Source organism: Macaca mulatta, chromosome 15 (genome assembly GCF_049350105.2).
Source record: "Macaca mulatta isolate MMU2019108-1 chromosome 15, T2T-MMU8v2.0, whole genome shotgun sequence".
NCBI lineage: Eukaryota > Metazoa > Chordata > Mammalia > Primates > Cercopithecidae > Macaca > Macaca mulatta.
In genome coordinates this window covers 30689249-30710486 of record NC_133420.1, presented here as the reverse complement: position 1 = coordinate 30710486, position 21238 = coordinate 30689249, and positions in this window count along the sequence as shown.

Here is a 21238-nt window from a genome sequence, read left to right as displayed (position 1 = left end):
AGAAGTTTCTCAGAAAGCTTCTTTCTCTTTGTTATCGGATGATATTTCCTTTGTCCCTATAGTCTTCAATGGGATCCGAAATATCTGTTCTCAGATTCCACAGAAATAAGGCTAGCAAAGAGATCCACGAAATACAGATGTAACTCTGTGAGATGAATTAACAGAACACTAAGCAGTTTCTCAGAAAGCTTCTTGCCAGATTTCATCTGAGGATACTACCTTTTTCACCATAGCCCTCTATGGGCTTCCAAATATCACTTTGCCAATTCCACAAGAACTGTCTTAGCGAAAGGCTTCTTGAGGGGAAAGCTGTAACTCTGTGAGATGATTTCACAGAACACAAAGAAGTTTCTCAGAAAGCTTCTTTCTCTTTGTTATCGGAGGATATTTTCTTTGGCCCTATAGTCTTCAAAGGGATCCGAAATATATGTTCTCAGATTCCACAGAAATAAGGCTATCAAAGAGATCCACGAAATACAGATGTAACTCTGTGAGATGAATTAACAGAACACTAAGCAGTTTCTCAGAAAGCTTCTTTCCAGATATCATCTGAGGATATTTCCTTTTTCACCATTGCCCTCTATGGGCTTCCAAATATCACTTTGCCAATTCCACGAGAACTGTCTTAGCGAAAGGCTTCTTGAGGGGAAAGCTGTAACTCTGTGAGATGATTTCACAGAACACAAAGAAGTTTCTCAGAAAGCTTCTTTCTCTTTGTTATCGGAGGATATTTCCTTTGGCTCTATAGTCTTCAATGGGATCCGAAATACCTGTTCTCAGATTCCACAGAAATAAGGCTAGCAAAGAGATCCACGAAATACAGATGTAACTCAGTGAGATGAATTAACAGAACACTCAGAAGTTTCTCAGAAAGCTTCTTTCCAGATTTCATCTGAGGATATTTCCTTTTTCACTGTAGCCCTCTATGGGCTTCCAAATATCACTTTGCCAATTCCACAAGAACTGTCTTAGCGAAAGGCTTCTTGAGGGGAAAGCTGTAACTCTGTGAGATGATTTCACAGAACACAAAGAAGTTTCTCAGAAAGCTTCTTTCTCTTTGTTATCGGAGGATATTTCCTTTGCCCCTATATTCTTCATAGGAATCCGAAATATCTGTTCTCCGATTCCAAAGAAATAAGGCTAGCAAAGAGATCCACGAAATACACATGTAACTCCGTGAGATGAATTAACAGAACACTCAGCAGTTTCTCAGAAAGCTTCTTTCCAGATTTCATGTGAGGATATTTCCTTTTTCACCATAGCCCTCTATGGGCTTCCAAATATCACTTTGCCAATTCCACAAGAAATGTCTTAGCGAAAGGCTTCTTGAGGGGAAAGCTGTAACTCTGTGAGATGATTTCACAGAACACAAAGAAGTTTCTCAGAAAGCTTCTTTCTCTTTGTTATCGGAGGATATTTCCTTTGCCCCTATATTCTTCATAGGAATCCGAAATATCTGTTCTCAGATTCCACAGAAATAAGGCTAGCAAAGAGATCCACGAAATACAGATGTAACTCTGTGAGATGAATTAACAGAACACTAAGCAGTTTCTCAGAAAGCTTCTTTCCAGATTTCATCTGAGGATATTTCCTTTTTCACCATAGCCCTCTAAGGGCTTCCAAATATCACTATGCCAATTCCACAAGAACGGTCTTAGCGAAAGGCTTCTTGAGGGGAAAGCTGTAACTCTGTGAGATGATTTCACAGAACACAAAGAAGTTTCTCAGAAAGCTTCTTTCTCTTTGTTATCGGAGGATATTTCCTTTGGCCCTATAGTCTTCAAAGGGATCCGAAATATCTGTTCTCAGATTCCACAGAAATAAGGCTAGCAAAGAGATCCACGAAATACAGATGTAACTCTGTGAGATGAATTAACAGAACACTAAGCAGTTTCTCAGAAAGCTTCTTTCGAGATTTCATCTGAGGATATTTCCTTTTTCACCATAGCCCTCTATGGGCTTCCAAATATCACTTTGCCAATTCCACAAGAACTGTCTTAGTGAAAGGCTTCTTGAGGGGAAAGCTGTAACTCTGTGAGATGATTTCACAGAGCACAAAGAAGTTTCTCAGAAAGCTTCTTTCTCTTTGTTATCGGAGGATATTTCCTTTGGCCCTATAGTCTTCAATGGGATCCGAAATATCTGTTCTCAGATTCCACAGAAATAAGGCTAGCAAAGAGATCCACGAAATACAGATGTAACTCTGTGAGATGAATTAACAGAACACTAAGCAGTTTCTCAGAAAGCTTCTTTCCAGAGTTCATCTGAGGATATTACCTTTTTCACCATAGCCCTCTAGGGGCTTCCAAATATCACTTTGCCAATTCCACAAGAACTGTCTTAGCGAAAGGCTTCTTGAGGGGAAAGCTGTAACTCTGTGAGATGATTTCACAGAACACAAAGCAGTTTCACAGAAAGCTTCTTTCTCTTTGTTATCGGAGGATATTTCCTTTGGCCCTATAGTCTTCAATGGGATCCAAAATATCTGTTCTCAGATTCCAAAGAAATAAGTCTAGCAAAGAGATCCACGAAATACAGATGTAACTCTGTGAGATGAATTAACAGAACACTAAGCAGTTTCTCAGAAAGCTTCTTTCCAGATTTCATCTGAGGATATTTCCTTTTTCACCATAGCCCTCTATGGGCTTCCAAATATCACTTTGCCAATTCCACGAGAACTGTCTTAGCGAAAGGCTTCTTGAGGGGAAAGCTGTAACTCTGTGAGATGATTTCACAGAACACAAAGAAGTTTCTCAGAAAGCTTCCTTCTCTTTGTTATCGGAGGATATTTCCTTTGGCCCTATAGTCTTCAATGGGATCCGAAATATCTGTTCTCAGATTCCACAGAAATAAGGCTAGCAAAGAGATCCACGAAATACAGATATAACTCTGTGAGATGAATTAACAGAACACTCAGAAGTTTCTCAGAAAGCTTCTTTCCAGATTTCATCTGAGGATATTTCCTTTTTCACTATAGCCCTCTAAGGGCTTCCAAATATCACTTTGCCCATTCCACAAGAACTGTCTTAGCGAAAGGCTTCTTGAGGGGAAAGCTGTAACTCTGTGAGATGATTTCACAGAACACAAAGAAGTTTCTCAGAAAGCTTCTTTCTCTTTGTTATCGGAGGATATTTCCTTTGGCCCTATAGTCTTCAATGGGATCCGAAATACCTGTTCTCAGATTCCACAGAAATAAGGCTAGCAAAGAGATCCACGAAATACAGATGTAACTCAGTGAGATGAATTAACAGAACACTCAGAAGTTTCTCAGAAAGCTTCTTTCCAGATTTCATCTGAGGATATTTCCTTTTTCACCATAGCCCTCTATGGGCTTCCAAATATCACTTTGCCAATTCCACAAGAACTGTCTTAGCGAAAGGCTTCTTGAAGGGAAAGCTGTAACTCTGTGAGATGATTTCACAGAACACAAAGAAGTTTCTCAGAAAGCTTCTTTCTCTTTGTTATCGGAGGATATTTCCTTTGCCCCTATATTCTTCATAGGAATCCGAAATATCTGTTCTCCGATTCCAAAGAAATAAGGCTAGCAAAGAGATCCACGAAATACAGATGTAACTCTGTGAGATAAATTAACAGAACACTCAGCAGTTTCTCAGAAAGCTTCTTTCCAGATTTCATCTGAGGATATTTCCTTTTTCACCATAGCCCTCTATGGGCTTCCAAATATCACTTTGCCAATTCCACAAGAACTGTCTTAGCGAAAGGCTTCTTGAGGTGAAAGCTGTAACTCTGTGAGATGATTTCACAGAGCACAAAGAAGTTTCTCAGAAAGCTTCTTTCTCTTTGTTATCGGATGATATTTCCTTTGTCCCTATAGTCTTCAATGGGATCCGAAATATCTGTTCTCAGATTCCACAGAAATAAGGCTAGCAAAGAGATCCACGAAATACAGATGTAACTCTGTGAGATAAATTAACAGAACACTCAGCAGTTTCTCAGAAAGCTTCTTTCCAGATTTCTTGTGAGGATATTTCCTTTTTCACCATAGCCCTCTATGGGCTTCCAAATATCACTTTGCCAATTCCACAAGAAATGTCTTAGCGAAAGGCTTCTTGAGGGGAAAGCTGTAACTCTGTGAGATGATTTCACAGAACACAAAGAAGTTTCTCAGAAAGCTTCTTTCTCTTTGTTATCGGAGGATATTTCCTTTGCCCCTATATTCTTCATAGGAATCCGAAATATCTGTTCTCAGATTCCACAGAAATAAGGCTAGCAAAGAGATCCACGAAATACAGATGTAACTCTGTGAGATGAATTAACAGAACACTAAGCAGTTTCTCAGAAAGCTTCTTTCCAGATTTCATCTGAGGATATTTCCTTTTTCACCATAGCCCTCTAAGGGCTTCCAAATATCACTATGCCAATTCCACAAGAACGGTCTTAGCGAAAGGCTTCTTGAGGGGAAAGCTGTAACTCTGTGAGATGATTTCACAGAACACAAAGAAGTTTCTCAGAAAGCTTCTTTCTCTTTGTTATCGGAGGATATTTCCTTTGGCCCTATAGTCTTCAAAGGGATCCGAAATATCTGTTCTCAGATTCCACAGAAATAAGGCTAGCAAAGAGATCCACGAAATACAGATGTAACTCTGTGAGATGAATTAACAGAACACTAAGCAGTTTCTCAGAAAGCTTCTTTCGAGATTTCATCTGAGGATATTTCCTTTTTCACCATAGCCCTCTATGGGCTTCCAAATATCACTTTGCCAATTCCACAAGAACTGTCTTAGTGAAAGGCTTCTTGAGGGGAAAGCTGTAACTCTGTGAGATGATTTCACAGAACACAAAGAAGTTTCTCAGAAAGCTTCTTTCTCTTTGTTATCGGAGGATATTTCCTTTGCCCCTATATTCTTCATAGGAATCCGAAATATCTGTTCTCAGATTCCACAGAAATAAGGCTAGCAAAGAGATCCACGAAATACAGATGTAACTCTGTGAGATGAATTAACAGAACACTAAGCAGTTTCTCAGAAAGCTTCTTTCCAGATTTCATCTGAGGATATTTCCTTTTTCACCATAGCCCTCTAAGGGCTTCCAAATATCACTATGCCAATTCCACAAGAACGGTCTTAGCGAAAGGCTTCTTGAGGGGAAAGCTGTAACTCTGTGAGATGATTTCACAGAACACAAAGAAGTTTCTCAGAAAGCTTCTTTCTCTTTGTTATCGGAGGATATTTCCTTTGGCCCTATAGTCTTCAAAGGGATCCGAAATATCTGTTCTCAGATTCCACAGAAATAAGGCTAGCAAAGAGATCCACGAAATACAGATGTAACTCTGTGAGATGAATTAACAGAACACTAAGCAGTTTCTCAGAAAGCTTCTTTCGAGATTTCATCTGAGGATATTTCCTTTTTCACCATAGCCCTCTATGGGCTTCCAAATATCACTTTGCCAATTCCACAAGAACTGTCTTAGTGAAAGGCTTCTTGAGGGGAAAGCTGTAACTCTGTGAGATGATTTCACAGAACACAAAGAAGTTTCTCAGAAAGCTTCTTTCTCTTTGTTATCGGAGGATATTTCCTTTGGCCCTATAGTCTTCAATGGGATCCGAAATATCTGTTCTCAGATTCCACAGAAATAAGGCTAGCAAAGAGATCCACGAAATACAGATGTAACTCTGTGAGATGAATTAACAGAACACTAAGCAGTTTCTCAGAAAGCTTCTTTCCAGATTTCATCTGAGGATATTACCTTTTTCACCATAGCCCTCTATGGGCTTCCAAATATCACTTTGCCAATTCCACAAGAACTGTCTTAGCGAAAGGCTTCTTGAGGGGAAAGCTGTAACTCTGTGAGATGATTTCACAGAACACAAAGCAGTTTCACAGAAAGCTTCTTTCTCTTTGTTATCGGAGGATATTTCCTTTGGCCCTATAGTCTTCAATGGGATCCGAAATATCTTTTCTCAGATTCCAAAGAAATAAGGCTAGCAAAGAGATCCACGAAATACAGATGTAACTCTGTGAGATGAATTAACAGAACACTAAGCAGTTTCTCAGAAAGCTTCTTTCCAGATTTCATCTGAGGATATTTCCTTTTTCACCATAGCCCTCTATGGGCTTCCAAATATCACTTTGCCAATTCCACAAGAACTGTCTTAGCGAAAGGCTTCTTGAGGGGAAAGCTGTAACTCTGTGAGATGATTTCACAGAACACAAAGAAGTTTCTCAGAAAGCTTCCTTCTCTTTGTTATCGGAGGATATTTCCTTTGGCCCTATAGTCTTCAATGGGATCCGAAATATCTGTTCTCAGAATCCACAGAAATAAGGCTAGCAAAGAGATCCACGAAATACAGATATAACTCTGTGAGATGAATTAACAGAACACTCAGAAGTTTCTCAGAAAGCTTCTTTCCAGATTTCATCTGAGGATATTTACTTTTTCACTATAGCCCTCTAAGGGCTTCCAAATATCACTTTGCCCATTCCACAAGAACTGTCTTAGCGAAAGGCTTCTTGAGGGGAAAGCTGTAACTCTGTGAGATGATTTCACAGAACACAAAGAAGTTTCTCAGAAAGCTTCTTTCTCTTTGTTATCGGAGGATATTTCCTTTGGCCCTATAGTCTTCAATGGGATCCGAAATACCTGTTCTCAGATTCCACAGAAATAAGGCTAGCAAAGAGATCCACGAAATACAGATGTAACTCAGTGAGATGAATTAACAGAACACTCAGAAGTTTCTCAGAAAGCTTCTTTCCAGATTTCATCTGAGGATATTTCCTTTTTCACCATAGCCCTCTATGGGCTTCCAAATATCACTTTGCCAATTCCACAAGAACTGTCTTAGCGAAAGGCTTCTTGAAGGGAAAGCTGTAACTCTGTGAGATGATTTCACAGAACACAAAGAAGTTTCTCAGAAAGCTTCTTTCTCTTTGTTATCGGAGGATATTTCCTTTGCCCCTATATTCTTCATAGGAATCCGAAATATCTGTTCTCCGATTCCAAAGAAATAAGGCTAGCAAAGAGATCCACGAAATACAGATGTAACTCTGGGAGATAAATTAACAGAACACTCAGCAGTTTCTCAGAAAGCTTCTTTCCAGATTTCATCTGAGGATATTTCCTTTTTCACCATAGCCCTCTATGGGCTTCCAAATATCACTTTGCCAATTCCACAAGAACTGTCTTAGCGAAAGGCTTCTTGAGGTGAAAGCTGTAACTCTGTGAGATGACTTCACAGAGCACAAAGAAGTTTCTCAGAAAGCTTCTTTCTCTTTGTTATCGGATGATATTTCCTTTGTCCCTATAGTCTTCAATGGGATCCGAAATATCTGTTCTCAGATTCCAAAGAAATAAGGCTAGCAAAGAGATCCACGAAATACAGATGTAACTCTGTGAGATGAATTAACAGAACACTAAGCAGTTTCTCAGAAAGCTTCTTTCCAGATTTCATCTGAGGATACTACCTTTTTCACCATAGCCCTCTATGGGCTTCCAAATATCACTTTGCCAATTCCACAAGAACTGTCTTAGCGAAAGGCTTCTTGAGGGGAAAGCTGTAACTCTGTGAGATGATTTCACAGAACACAAAGAAGTTTCTCAGAAAGCTTCTTTCTCTTTGTTATCGGAGGATATTTTCTTTGGCCCTATAGTCTTCAAAGGGATCCGAAATATCTGTTCTCAGATTCCACAGAAATAAGGCTATCAAAGAGATCCACGAAATACAGATGTAACTCTGTGAGATGAATTAACAGAACACTAAGCAGTTTCTCAGAAAGCTTCTTTCCAGATTTCATCTGAGGATATTTCCTTTTTCACCATTGCCCTCTATGGGCTTCCAAATATCACTTTGCCAATTCCACGAGAACTGTCTTAGCGAAAGGCTTCTTGAGGGGAAAGCTGTAACTCTGTGAGATGATTTCACAGAACACAAAGAAGTTTCTCAGAAAGCTTCTTTCTCTTTGTTATCGGAGGATATTTCCTTTGGCCCTATAGTCTTCAATGGGATCCGAAATACCTGTTCTCAGATTCCACAGAAATAAGGCTAGCAAAGAGATCCACGAAATACAGATGTAACTCAGTGAGATGAATTAACAGAACACTCAGAAGTTTCTCAGAAAGCTTCTTTCCAGATTTCATCTGAGGATATTTCCTTTTTCACTATAGCCCTCTATGGGCTTCCAAATATCACTTTGCCAATTCCACAAGAACTGTCTTAGCGAAAGGCTTCTTGAGGGGAAAGCTGTAACTCTGTGAGATGATTTCACAGAACACAAAGAAGTTTCTCAGAAAGCTTCTTTCTCTTTGTTATCGGAGGATATTTCCTTTGCCCCTATATTCTTCATAGGAATCCGAAATATCTGTTCTCCGATTCCAAAGAAATAAGGCTAGCAAAGAGATCCACGAAATACACATGTAACTCCGTGAGATGAATTAACAGAACACTAAGCAGTTTCTCAGAAAGCTTCTTTCCAGATTTCATGTGAGGATATTTCCTTTTTCACCATAGCCCTCTATGGGCTTCCAAATATCACTTTGCCAATTCCACAAGAACTGTCTTAGCGAAAGGCTTCTTGAGGGGAAAGCTGTAACTCTGTGAGATGATTTCACAGAACACAAAGAAGTTTCTCAGAAAGCTTCTTTCTCTTTGTTATCGGAGGATATTTCCTTTGCCCCTATATTCTTCATAGGAATCCGAAATATCTGTTCTCAGATTCCACAGAAATAAGGCTAGCAAAGAGATCCACGAAATACAGATGTAACTCTGTGAGATGAATTAACAGAACACTAAGCACTTTCTCAGAAAGCTTCTTTCCAGATTTCATCTGAGGATATTACCTTTTTCACCATAGCCCTCTATGGGCTTCCAAATATCACTTTGCCAATTCCACAAGAACTGTCTTAGCGAAAGGCTTCTTGAGGGGAAAGCTGTAACTCTGTGAGATGATTTCACAGAACACAAAGCAGTTTCTCAGAAAGCTTCTTTCTCTTTGTTATCGGAGGATATTTCCTTTGGCCCTATAGTCTTCAATGGGATCCAAAATATCTGTTCTCAGATTCCAAAGAAATAAGGCTAGCAAAGAGATCCACGAAATACAGATGTAACTCTGTGAGATGAATTAACAGAACACTAAGCAGTTTCTCAGAAAGCTTCTTTCCAGATTTCATCTGAGGATATTTCCTTTTTCACCATAGCTCTCTATGGGCTTCCAAATATCACTTTTCCAATTGCACAAGAACTGTCTTAGCGAAAGGCTTCTTGAGGGGAAAGCTGTAACTCTGTGAGATGATTTCACAGAACACAAAGAAGTTACTCAGAAAGCTTCTTTCTCTTTGTTATCGGAGGATATTTCCTTTGCCCCTATATTCTTCATAGGAATCCGAAATATCTGTTCTCCGATTCCAAAGAAATAAGGCTAGCAAAGAGATCCACGAAATACAGATGTAACTCTGTGAGATGAATTAACAGAACACTCAGCAGTTTCTCAGAAAGCTTCTTTCCAGATTTCATCTGAGGATATTTCCTTTTTCACCATAGCCTTCTATGGGCTTCCAAATATCACTTTGCCAATTCCACAAGAACTGTCTTAGCGAAAGGCTTCTTGAGGGGAAAGCTGTAACTCTGTGAGATGATTTCACAGAGCACAAAGAAGTTTCTCAGAAAGCTTCTTTCTCTTTGTTATCGGATGATATTTCCTTTGGCCCTATAGTCTTCAATGGGATCCGAAATATCTGTTCTCAGATTCCACAAAAATAAGGCTAGCAAAGAGATCCACGAAATACAGATGTAACTCTGTGAGGTGAATTAACAGAACACTAAGCACTTTCTCAGAAAGCTTCTTTCCAGATTTCATCTCAGGATATTTCCTTTTTCACCATAGCCCTCTAAGGGCTTCCAAATATCACTATGCCAATTCCACAAGATAGGTCTTAGCGAAAGGCTTCTTGAGGGGAAAGCTGTAACTCTGTGAGATGATTTCACAGAACACAAAGAAGTTTCTCAGAAAGCTTCTTTCTCTTTGTTATCGGAGGATATTTCCTTTGGCGCTATAGTCTTCAATGGGATCCGAAATATCTGTTCTCAGATTCCACAGAAATAAGGCTAGCAAAGAGATCCACGAAATACAGATGTAACTCTGTGAGATGAATTAACAGAACACTAAGCAGTTTCTCAGAAAGCTTCTTTCCAGATTTCATCTGAGGATATTTCCTTTTTCACCATAGCCCTCTATGGGCTTCCAAATATCACTTTGCCAATTCCACAAGAACTGTCTTAGCGAAAGGCTTCTTGAGGGGAAAGCTGTAACTCTGTGAGATGATTTCACAGAACACAAAGAAGTTTCTCAGAAAGCTTCCTTCTCTTTGTTATCGGAGGATATTTCCTTTGGCCCTATAGTCTTCAATGGGATCCGAAATATCTGTTCTCAGATTCCACAGAAATAAGGCTAGCAAAGAGATCCACGAAATACAGATATAACTCTGTGAGATGAATTAACAGAACACTCAGAAGTTTCTCAGAAAGCTTCTTTCCAGATTTCATCTGAGGATATTTCCTTTTTCACTATAGCCCTCTAAGGGCTTCCAAATATCACTTTGCCCATTCCACAAGAACTGTCTTAGCGAAAGGCTTCTTGAGGGGAAAGCTGTAACTCTGTGAGATGATTTCACAGAACACAAAGAAGTTTCTCAGAAAGCTTCTTTCTCTTTGTTATCGGAGGATATTTCCTTTGGCCCTATAGTCTTCAATGGGATCCGAAATACCTGTTCTCAGATTCCACAGAAATAAGGCTAGCAAAGAGATCCACGAAATACAGATGTAACTCAGTGAGATGAATTAACAGAACACTCAGAAGTTTCTCAGAAAGCTTCTTTCCAGATTTCATCTGAGGATATTTCCTTTTTCACCATAGCCCTCTATGGGCTTCCAAATATCACTTTGCCAATTCCACAAGAACTGTCTTAGCGAAAGGCTTCTTGAAGGGAAAGCTGTAACTCTGTGAGATGATTTCACAGAACACAAAGAAGTTTCTCAGAAAGCTTCTTTCTCTTTGTTATCGGAGGATATTTCCTTTGCCCCTATATTCTTCATAGGAATCCGAAATATCTGTTCTCCGATTCCAAAGAAATAAGGCTAGCAAAGAGATCCAAGAAATACAGATGTAACTCTGTGATATAAATTAACAGAACACTCAGCAGTTTCTCAGAAAGCTTCTTTCCAGATTTCATCTGAGGATACTTCCTTTTTCACCATAGCCCTCTATGGGCTTCCAAATATCACTTTGCCAATTCCACAAGAACTGTCTTAGCGAAAGGCTTCTTGAGGTGAAAGCTGTAACTCTGTGAGATGATTTCACAGAGCACAAAGAAATTTCTCAGAAAGCTTCTTTCTCTTTGTTACCGGATGATATTTCCTTTGTCCCTATAGTCTTCAATGGGATCCGAAATATCTGTTCTCAGATTCCACAGAAATAAGGCTAGCAAAGAGATCCACGAAATACAGATGTAACTCTGTGAGATGAATTAACAGAACACTAAGCAGTTTCTCAGAAAGCTTCTTTCCAGATTTCATCTGAGGATATTACCTTTTTCACCATAGCCCTCTATGGGCTTCCAAATATCACTTTGCCAATTCCACAAGAACTGTCTTAGCGAAAGGCTTCTTGAGGGGAAAGCTGTAACTCTGTGAGATGATTTCACAGAACACAAAGCAGTTTCTCAGAAAGCTTCTTTCTCTTTGTTATCGGAGGATATTTCCTTTGGCCCTATAGTCTTCAAAGGGATCCAAAATATCTGTTCTCAGATTCCAAAGAAATAAGGCTAGCAAAGAGATCCACGAAATACAGATGTAACTCTGTGAGATGAATTAACAGAACACTAAGCAGTTTCTCAGAAAGCTTCTTTCCAGATTTCATCTGAGGATATTTCCTTTTTCACCATAGCTCTCTATGGGCTTCCAAATATCACTTTTCCAATTGCACAAGAACTGTCTTAGCGAAAGGCTTCTTGAGGGGAAAGCTGTAACTCTGTGAGATGATTTCACAGAACACAAAGAAGTTTCTCAGAAAGCTTCTTTCTCTTTGTTATCGGAGGATATTTCCTTTGCCCCTATATTCTTCATAGGAATCCGAAATATCTGTTCTCCGATTCCAAAGAAATAAGGCTAGCAAAGAGATCCACGAAATACAGATGTAACTCTGTGAGATGAATTAACAGAACACTCAGCAGTTTCTCAGAAAGCTTCTTTCCAGATTTCATCTGAGGATATTTCCTTTTTCACCATAGCCCTCTATGGGCTTCCAAATATCACTTTGCCAATTCCACAAGAACTGTCTTAGCGAAAGGCTTCTTGAGGGGAAAGCTGTAACTCTGTGAGATGATTTCACAGAACACAAAGAAGTTTCTCAGAAAGCTTCTTTCTCTTTGTTATCGGAGGATATTTCCTTTGGCCCTATAGTCTTCAAAGGGATCCGAAATATCTGTTCTCAGATTCCACAGAAATAAGGCTAGCAAAGAGATCCACGAAATACAGATGTAACTCTGTGAGATGAATTAACAGAACACTAAGCAGTTTCTCAGAAAGCTTCTTTCGAGATTTCATCTGAGGATATTTCCTTTTTCACCATAGCCCTCTATGGGCTTCCAAATATCACTTTGCCAATTCCACAAGAACTGTCTTAGTGAAAGGCTTCTTGAGGGGAAAGCTGTAACTCTGTGAGATGATTTCACAGAACACAAAGAAGTTTCTCAGAAAGCTTCTTTCTCTTTGTTATCGGAGGATATTTCCTTTGGCCCTATAGTCTTCAATGGGATCCGAAATATCTGTTCTCAGATTCCACAGAAATAAGGCTAGCAAAGAGATGCACGAAATACAGATGTAACTCTGTGAGATAAATTAACAGAACACTCAGCAGTTTCTCAGAAAGCTTCTTTCCAGATTTCATCTGAGGATATTTCCTTTTTCACCATAGCCCTCTATGGGCTTCCAAATATCACTTTGCCAATTCCACAAGAACTGTCTTAGCGAAAGGCTTCTTGAGGTGAAAGCTGTAACTCTGTGAGATGATTTCACAGAGCACAAAGAAGTTTCTCAGAAAGCTTCTTTCTCTTTGTTATCGGATGATATTTCCTTTGTCCCTATAGTCTTCAATGGGATCCGAAATATCTGTTCTCAGATTCCACAGAAATAAGGCTAGCAAAGAGATCCACGAAATACAGATGTAACTCTGTGAGATAAATTAACAGAACACTCAGCAGTTTCTCAGAAAGCTTCTTTCCAGATTTCATGTGAGGATATTTCCTTTTTCACCATAGCCCTCTATGGGCTTCCAAATATCACTTTGCCAATTCCACAAGAAATGTCTTAGCGAAAGGCTTCTTGAGGGGAAAGCTGTAACTCTGTGAGATGATTTCACAGAACACAAAGAAGTTTCTCAGAAAGCTTCTTTCTCTTTGTTATCGGAGGATATTTCCTTTGCCCCTATATTCTTCATAGGAATCCGAAATATCTGTTCTCAGATTCCAAAGAAATAAGGCTAGCAAAGAGATCCACGAAATACAGATGTAACTCTGTGAGATGAATTAACAGAACACTAAGCAGTTTCTCAGAAAGCTTCTTTCCAGATTTCATCTGAGGATATTTCCTTTTTCACCATAGCCCTCTAAGGGCTTCCAAATATCACTATGCCAATTCCACAAGAACGGTCTTAGCGAAAGGCTTCTTGAGGGGAAAGCTGTAACTCTGTGAGATGATTTCAAAGAACACAAAGAAGTTTCTCAGAAAGCTTCTTTCTCTTTGTTATCGGAGGATATTTCCTTTGGCCCTATAGTCTTCAAAGGGATCCGAAATATCTGTTCTCAGATTCCACAGAAATAAGGCTAGCAAAGAGATCCACGAAATACAGATGTAACTCTGTGAGATGAATTAACAGAACACTAAGCAGTTTCTCAGAAAGCTTCTTTCGAGATTTCATCTGAGGATATTTCCTTTTTCACCATAGCCCTCTATGGGCTTCCAAATATCACTTTGCCAATTCCACAAGAACTGTCTTAGTGAAAGGCTTCTTGAGGGGAAAGCTGTAACTCTGTGAGATGATTTCACAGAACACAAAGAAGTTTCTCAGAAAGCTTCTTTCTCTTTGTTATCGGAGGATATTTCCTTTGGCCCTATAGTCTTCAATGGGATCCGAAATATCTGTTCTCAGATTCCACAGAAATAAGGCTAGCAAAGAGATGCACGAAATACAGATGTAACTCTGTGAGATGAATTAACAGAACACTAAGCAGTTTCTCAGAAAGCTTCTTTCCAGATTTCATCTGAGGATATTTCCTTTTTCACCATAGCCCTCTATGGGCTTCCAAATATCACTTTGCCAATTCCACAAGAACTGTCTTAGCGAAAGGCTTCTTGAGGGGAAAGCTGTAACTCTGTGAGATGATTTCACAGAGCACAAAGAAGTTTCTCAGAAAGCTTCTTTCTCTTTGTTATCGGAGGATATTTCCTTTGGCCCTATAGTCTTCAATGGGATCCGAAATATCTGTTCTCAGATTCCACAGAAATAAGGCTAGCAAAGAGATCCACGAAATACAGATGTAACTCTGTGAGATGAATTAACAGAACACTAAGCAGTTTCTCAGAAAGCTTCTTTCCAGATTTCATCTGAGGATATTACCTTTTTCACCATAGCCCTCTATGGGCTTCCAAATATCACTTTGCCAATTCCACAAGAACTGTCTTAGCGAAAGGCTTCTTGAGGGGAAAGCTGTAACTCTGTGAGATGATTTCACAGAACACAAAGCAGTTTCACAGAAAGCTTCTTTCTCTTTGTTATCGGAGGATATTTCCTTTATCCCTATAGTCTTCAATGGGATCCAAAATATCTGTTCTCAGATTCCAAAGAAATAAGGCTAGCAAAGAGATCCACGAAATACAGATGTAACTCTGTGAGATGAATTAACAGAACACTAAGCAGTTTCTCAGAAAGCTTCTTTCCAGATTTCATCTGAGGATATTTCCTTTTTCACCATAGCCCTCTATGGGCTTCCAAATATCACTTTGCCAATTCCACGAGAACTGTCTTAGCGAAAGGCTTCTTGAGGGGAAAGCTGTAACTCTGTGAGATGATTTCACAGAACACAAAGAAGTTTCTCAGAAAGCTTCCTTCTCTTTGTTATCGGAGGATATTTCCTTTGGCCCTATAGTCTTCAATGGGATCCGAAATATCTGTTCTCAGAATCCACAGAAATAAGGCTAGCAAAGAGATCCACGAAATACAGATATAACTCTGTGAGATGAATTAACAGAACACTCAGAAGTTTCTCAGAAAGCTTCTTTCCAGATTTCATCTGAGGATATTTCCTTTTTCACTATAGCCCTCTAAGGGCTTCCAAATATCACTTTGCCCATTCCACAAGAACTGTCTTAGCGAAAGGCTTCTTGAGGGGAAAGCTGTAACTCTGTGAGATGATTTCACAGAACACAAAGAAGTTTCTCAGAAAGCTTCTTTCTCTTTGTTATCGGAGGATATTTCCTTTGGCCCTATAGTCTTCAATGGGATCCGAAATACCTGTTCTCAGATTCCACAGAAATAAGGCTAGCAAAGAGATCCACGAAATACAGATGTAACTCAGTGAGATGAATTAACAGAACACTCAGAAGTTTCTCAGAAAGCTTCTTTCCAGATTTCATCTGAGGATATTTCCTTTTTCACCATAGCCCTCTATGGGCTTCCAAATATCACTTTGCCAATTCCACAAGAACTGTCTTAGCGAAAGGCTTCTTGAAGGGAAAGCTGTAACTCTGTGAGATGATTTCACAGAACACAAAGAAGTTTCTCAGAAAGCTTCTTTCTCTTTGTTATCGGAGGATATTTCCTTTGCCCCTATATTCTTCATAGGAATCCGAAATATCTGTTCTCCGATTCCAAAGAAATAAGGCTAGCAAAGAGATCCACGAAATACAGATGTAACTCTGTGAGATAAATTAACAGAACACTCAGCAGTTTCTCAGAAAGCTTCTTTCCAGATTTCATCTGAGGATATTTCCTTTTTCACTATAGCCCTCTATGGGCTTCCAAATATCACTTTGCCAATTCCACAAGAACTGTCTTAGCGAAAGGCTTCTTGAGGTGAAAGCTGTAACTCTGTGAGATGACTTCACAGAGCACAAAGAAGTTTCTCAGAAAGCTTCTTTCTCTTTGTTATCGGATGATATTTCCTTTGTCCCTATAGTCTTCAATGGGATCCGAAATATCTGTTCTCAGATTCCACAGAAATAAGGCTAGCAAAGAGATCCACGAAATACAGATGTAACTCTGTGAGATGAATTAACAGAACACTAAGCAGTTTCTCAGAAAGCTTCTTTCCAGATTTCATCTGAGGATACTACCTTTTTCACCATAGCCCTCTATGGGCTTCCAAATATCACTTTGCCAATTCCACAAGAACTGTCTTAGCGAAAGGCTTCTTGAGGGGAAAGCTGTAACTCTGTGAGATGATTTCACAGAACACAAAGAAGTTTCTCAGAAAGCTTCTTTCTCTTTGTTATCGGAGGATATTTTCTTTGGCCCTATAGTCTTCAAAGGGATCCGAAATATCTGTTCTCAGATTCCACAGAAATAAGGCTATCAAAGAGATCCACGAAATACAGATGTAACTCTGTGAGATGAATTAACAGAACACTAAGCAGTTTCTCAGAAAGCTTCTTTCCAGATTTCATCTGAGGATATTTCCTTTTTCACCATTGCCCTCTATGGGCTTCCAAATATCACTTTGCCAATTCCACGAGAACTGTCTTAGCGAAAGGCTTCTTGAGGGGAAAGCTGTAACTCTGTGAGATGATTTCACAGAACACAAAGAAGTTTCTCAGAAAGCTTCTTTCTCTTTGTTATCGGAGGATATTTCCTTTGGCCCTATAGTCTTCAATGGGATCCGAAATACCTGTTCTCAGATTCCACAGAAATAAGGCTAGCAAAGAGATCCACGAAATACAGATGTAACTCAGTGAGATGAATTAACAGAACACTCAGAAGTTTCTCAGAAAGCTTCTTTCCAGATTTCATCTGAGGATATTTCCTTTTTCACTATAGCCCTCTATGGGCTTCCAAATATCACTTTGCCAATTCCACAAGAACTGTCTTAGCGAAAGGCTTCTTGAGGGGAAAGCTGTAACTCTGTGAGATGATTTCACAGAACACAAAGAAGTTTCTCAGAAAGCTTCTTTCTCTTTGTTATCGGAGGATATTTCCTTTGCCCCTATATTCTTCATAGGAATCCGAAATATCTGTTCTCCGATTCCAAAGAAATAAGGCTAGCAAAGGGATCCACGAAATACACATGTAACTCCGTGAGATGAATTAACAGAACACTAAGCAGTTTCTCAGAAAGCTTCTTTCCAGATTTCATGTGAGGATATTTCCTTTTTCACCATAGCCCTCTATGGGCTTCCAAATATCACTTTGCCAATTCCACAAGAACTGTCTTAGCGAAAGGCTTCTTGAGGGGAAAGCTGTAACTCTGTGAGATGATTTCACAGAACACAAAGAAGTTTCTCAGAAAGCTTCTTTCTCTTTGTTATCGGAGGATATTTCCTTTGCCCCTATATTCTTCATAGGAATCCGAAATATCTGTTCTCAGATTCCACAGAAATAAGGCTAGCAAAGAGATCCACGAAATACAGATGTAACTCTGTGAGATGAATTAACAGAACACTAAGCACTTTCTCAGAAAGCTTCTTTCCAGATTTCATCTGAGGATATTACCTTTTTCACCATAGCCCTCTATGGGCTTCCAAATATCACTTTGCCAATTCCACAAGAACTGTCTTAGCGAAAGGCTTCTTGAGGGGAAAGCTGTAACTCTGTGAGATGATTTCACAGAACACAAAGCAGTTTCTCAGAAAGCTTCTTTCTCTTTGTTATCGGAGGATATTTCCTTTGGCCCTATAGTCTTCAATGGGATCCAAAATATCTGTTCTCAGATTCCAAAGAAATAAGGCTAGCAAAGAGATCCACGAAATACAGATGTAACTCTGTGAGATGAATTAACAGAACACTAAGCAGTTTCTCAGAAAGCTTCTTTCCAGATTTCATCTGAGGATATTTCCTTTTTCACCATAGCTCTCTATGGGCTTCCAAATATCACTTTTCCAATTGCACAAGAACTGTCTTAGCGAAAGGCTTCTTGAGGGGAAAGCTGTAACTCTGTGAGATGATTTCACAGAACACAAAGAAGTTTCTCAGAAAGCTTCTTTCTCTTTGTTATCGGAGGATATTTCCTTTGCCCCTATATTCTTCATAGGAATCCGAAATATCTGTTCTCCGATTCCAAAGAAATAAGGCTAGCAAAGAGATCCACGAAATACAGATGTAACTCTGTGAGATGAATTAACAGAACACTCAGCAGTTTCTCAGAAAGCTTCTTTCCAGATTTCATCTGAGGATATTTCCTTTTTCACCATAGCCCTCTATGGGCTTCCAAATATCACTTTGCCAATTCCACAAGAACTGTCTTAGCGAAAGGCTTCTTGAGGGGAAAGCTGTAACTCTGTGAGATGATTTCACAGAGCACAAAGAAGTTTCTCAGAAAGCTTCTTTCTCTTTGTTATCGGATGATATTTCCTTTGGCCCTATAGTCTTCAATGGGATCCGAAATATCTGTTCTCAGATTCCACAAAAATAAGGCTAGCAAAGAGATCCACGAAATACAGATGTAACTCTGTGAGATGAATTAACAGAACACTAAGCACTTTCTCAGAAAGCTTCTTTCCAGATTTCATCTGAGGATATTTCCTTTTTCACCATAGCCCTCTAAGGGCTTCCAAATATCACTATGCCAATTCCACAAGATAGGTCTTAGCGAAAGGCTTCTTGAGGGGAAAGCTGTAACTCTGTGAGATGATTTCACAGAACACAAAGAAGTTTCTCAGAAAGCTTCTTTCTCTTTGTTATCGGAGGATATTTCCTTTGGCGCTATAGTCTTCAATGGGATCCGAAATATCTGTTCTCAGATTCCACAGAAATAAGGCTAGCAAAGAGATCCACGAAATACAGATGTAACTCTGTGAGATGAATTAACAGAACACTAAGCAGTTTCTCAGAAAGCTTCTTTCCAGATTTCATCTGAGGATATTTCCTTTTTCACCATAGCCCTCTATGGGCTTCCAAATATCACATTGCCAATTCCACAAGAACTGTCTTAGCGAAAGGCTTCTTGAGGGGAAAGCTGTAACTCTGTGAGATGATTTCACAGAACACAAAGAAGTTTCTCAGAAAGCTTCTTTCTCTTTGTTATCGGAGGATATTTCCTTTGCCCCTATATTCTTCATAGGAATCCGAAATATCTGTTCTCCGATTCCAAAGAAATAAGGCTAGCAAAGAGATCCACGAAATACACATGTAACTCCGTGAGATGAATTAACAGAACACTAAGCAGTTTCTCAGAAAGCTTCTTTCCAGATTTCATGTGAGGATATTTCCTTTTTCACCATAGCCCTCTATGGGCTTCCAAATATCACTTTGCCAATTCCACAAGAACTGTCTTAGCGAAAGGCTTCTTGAGGGGAAAGCTGTAACTCTGTGAGATGATTTCACAGAACACAAAGAAGTTTCTCAGAAAGCTTCTTTCTCTTTGTTATCGGAGGATATTTCCTTTGCCCCTATATTCTTCATAGGAATCCGAAATATCTGTTCTCAGATTCCACAGAAATAAGGCTAGCAAAGAGATCCACGAAATACAGATGTAACTCTGTGAGATGAATTAACAGAACACTAAGCACTTTCTCAGAAAGCTTCTTTCCAGATTTCATCTGAGGATATTACCTTTTTCACCATAGCCCTCTATGGGCTTCCAAATATCACTTTGCCAATTCCACAAGAACTGTCTTAGCGAAAGGCTTCTTGAGGGGAAAGCTGTAACTCTGTGAGATGATTTCACAGAACACAAAGCAGTTTCTCAGAAAGCTTCTTTCTCTTTGTTATCGGAGGATATTTCCTTTGTCCCTATAGTCTTCAATGGGATCCAAAATATCTGTTCTCAGATTCCAAAGAAATAAGGCTAGCAAAGAGATCCACGAAATACAGATGTAACTCTGTGAGATGAATTAACAGAACACTAAGCAGTTTCTCAGAAAGCTTCTTTCCAGATTTCATCTGAGGATATTTCCTTTTTCACCATAGCTCTCTATGGGCTTCCAAATATCACTTTTCCAATTGCACAAGAACTGTCTTAGCGAAAGGCTTCTTGAGGGGAAAGCTGTAACTCTGTGAGATGATTTCACAGAACACAAAGAAGTTTCTCAGAAAGCTTCTTTCTCTTTGTTATCGGAGGATATTTCCTTTGCCCCTATATTCTTCATAGGAATCCGAAATATCTGTTCTCCGATTCCAAAGAAATAAGGCTAGCAAAGAGATCCACGAAATACAGATGTAACTCTGTGAGATGAATTAACAGAACACTCAGCAGTTTCTCAGAAAGCTTCTTTCCAGATTTCATCTGAGGATATTTCCTTTTTCACCATAGCCCTCTATGGGCTTCCAAATATCACTTTGCCAATTCCACAAGAACTGTCTTAGCGAAAGGCTTCTTGAGGGGAAAGCTGTAACTCTGTGAGATGATTTCACAGAGCACAAAGAAGTTTCTCAGAAAGCTTCTTTCTCTTTGTTATCGGATGATATTTCCTTTGGCCCTATAGTCTTCAATGGGATCCGAAATATCTGTTCTCAGATTCCACAAAAATAAGGCTAGCAAAGAGATCCACGAAATACAGATGTAACTCTGTGAGATGAATTAACAGAACACTAAGCACTTTCTCAGAAAGCTTCTTTCCAGATTTCATCTGAGGATATTTCCTTTTTCACCATAGCCCTCTAAGGGCTTCCAAATATCACTATGCCAATTCCACAAGATAGGTCTTAGCGAAAGGCTTCTTGAGGGGAAAGCTGTAACTCTGTGAGATGATTTCACAGAACACAAAGAAGTTTCTCAGAAAGCTTCTTTCTCTTTGTTATCGGAGGATATTTCCTTTGGCGCTATAGTCTTCAATGGGATCCGAAATATCTGTTCTCAGATTCCACAGAAATAAGGCTAGCAAAGAGATCCACGAAATACAGATGTAACTCTGTGAGATGAATTAACAGAACACTAAGCAGTTTCTCAGAAAGCTTCTTTCCAGATTTCATCTGAGGATATTTCCTTTTTCACCATAGCCCTCTATGGGCTTCCAAATATCACTTTGCCAATTCCACAAGAACTGTCTTAGCGAAAGGCTTCTTGAGGGGAAAGCTGTAA